Raw genomic sequence first — 2,197 nt, forward strand, 5'->3', positions numbered from 1 at the left:
GCAGCCATTACCACAGTCAATTTTAGAATTGAAACTCCTAAGCAACCACTAATCTACTTTCTGTCTCTATCAATTTGCCTATTCTGAGCATTTGCTATGAGTAGAATCGTATAATACCTGGTCTTCTGTGATTGGCTTCTTTCACTTGGCATGTTTTCAAGGTTCATCCATGTTGTTGGAGGTATAAATACTTTCTTTTTATGGCCAAATACTATTCCATTGTTTGGATATACCACAGTTTGTTTATCCATTCATGCGTTTACAGACATTTGGGTCGTTTCTACCTTTTAGCTATTATGAATACTGCTATGAACATTCGTGTACAAATTCAATGTGGACATATCTTTCCCATTCTTTTGGTTATGTACCTAAAGTAGAATTGCTGGGTGAAGTGGTAACTCTATATTTAAGATTGTGAAAAACTGCCAAACTGTTTTCCAAAATGATTGCACCATTTTATATTCCCAGCAGCAGTACATGAGGGTTCTAATTTCATTCCATCTTTGCCAACACTTGTTATTGTCTGTAGGGTTTATTATTATTATTATAGCCATCTAGTAGGTATGAAGTAGCACCTCACTGGGGCTTTGATTTGCATTTTGTTGGTGACTAACGATGTTGAGCATCTTTTCAGGTGCTTATTAGCCATTTGTGTATGTTCTTTGGAGAAATGTCTATTCAGGTTTTTTGCTTATCTTTTAATTGCTTTTTATATGCTTGTTACATGTAGGCATTTAATATATATTTATTGACTGAACAAAGAATGAATGAATCAGTACGTAAAATTTTATACCCATAATGCCTATTATGAGAGAATAATAATGTTTGTGATAGCAGAGACTATGCTTGTCTTGGTAACAGTTATATTCCCAAGGCCTAGCAGACTCTCTGACAGCCTGGCACAGTGTAGGTGTTCAGTAAGTGCTTGTTGAGTGAACAGATGTTGGTTGCAACATGTTTCATGATAGAAACAAATAACTGAAGAAATTATCAATAAGATACATGATTGTTTAATGAGCATGGCATCAACTGGAAAATATGTGCAAACGTGGAACAGATAGTATCAGATCCATGACCTATAAAACAAGAGCTCAGAGCCACTGTACTCACTAGATATACTAGCAGCCACTGCCTGATTGATTTATAACAATTGGCCTGTGGTTCATTCATCTCTTGATATTCCCAGTATTTCTCTTTAACAGTGACGTGAATACTCATTTTTTTTTTTTTAAGGGAAGTATGTATCAGTACAGATATATACTGGCTTAGAAGAGGATTCCTACTTGAATTACTCTTTTTCTTTCTGGAGAAAAAATTAAACAGGAGGTTTTGACAAAGTTAAAAACAAACCAAAACTAGATAACATGAATGAATTCACCATTTAATTTAGTTAAGAGTATCTCCCACAATAGCTTGTTTGGCAGATCTTTTTCAAGTTTGTGAAAGCTTTTGTTACAAATATAAGATTATTACAATGGGAAAAAATTTGAGAGTTGAGTGAAGACAGTAAGTCATGAATTTGATCAATCTTTAGAGATTCTTAGCTATAGTAATTAAAGCTGTAATGAGTGAGTGATTTGATTTAGTGATTTAAGAAAATAATGATTTTTAAACAATATTTATAGAATATAACAAATTGTTTTATAAAAATTTATTCAGGATAGGGTTCCATAGTGTAGTGGTTAGTATGTCTGCTGGACATGCAGAAGGTCCTGAGTTCGTGCCCCAGTGGAGCCACAGTCCATGGTCTACAGCCATGCCACCCTGAACAAGCCCGATGTCTGATCCCAGAAGCTAAGTAGGGTCGGGCCTGGTTAGTACTTGGATGGGAGACCACCTATGAAGACCAGGTGCCGTAGGCATAAATAATAATAAGAAGAATAAAATAAAATAAAATAAAATAAAATAAAAATTCATTCAAATAGAGTGGCCAGTAGATCAGATACCCTTTCCTCGTCATATGACACAAGAGATTTAATCTCAGGGCAGGACAAAATTATAAAGCATCTATCGATAGCAGCTGAAAATTTTGCCACATTATGGTATTCTGGGTATCTCTCCTCAAGTTAAAAAAAAATTGTTGCAGATATCTTGACATTTAGTAAAAAGGAACATTGCCTGAATGCCAGACTTATTATACAATGTCTTTCTTTTGAATCTATCCAATTTTCCAAAATTGATAAACTGAGTGAAATAA

At 34.5% G+C, this 2,197-nt stretch overlaps 1 protein-coding gene and 1 pseudogene across 1 annotated transcript in view; both read left to right on the forward strand.

Moving 5' to 3' along the window:
• LOC105293196 (dynein heavy chain 11, axonemal) overlaps window positions 1-2,197 on the forward strand; it is a gene marked incomplete at its 5' end in the record, with an annotated part of 146,959 nt that overhangs the window by 91,917 nt on the left and 52,845 nt on the right. The gene's annotated exons all lie outside the window — the stretch shown is intronic.
• Window positions 1,747-1,862, forward strand: LOC111740913 (annotated as a pseudogene).

The sequence above is a fragment of the Pteropus vampyrus genome, unplaced genomic scaffold (assembly GCF_000151845.1).
Source record: "Pteropus vampyrus isolate Shadow unplaced genomic scaffold, Pvam_2.0 Scaffold69, whole genome shotgun sequence".
Lineage (NCBI taxonomy): Eukaryota > Metazoa > Chordata > Mammalia > Chiroptera > Pteropodidae > Pteropus > Pteropus vampyrus.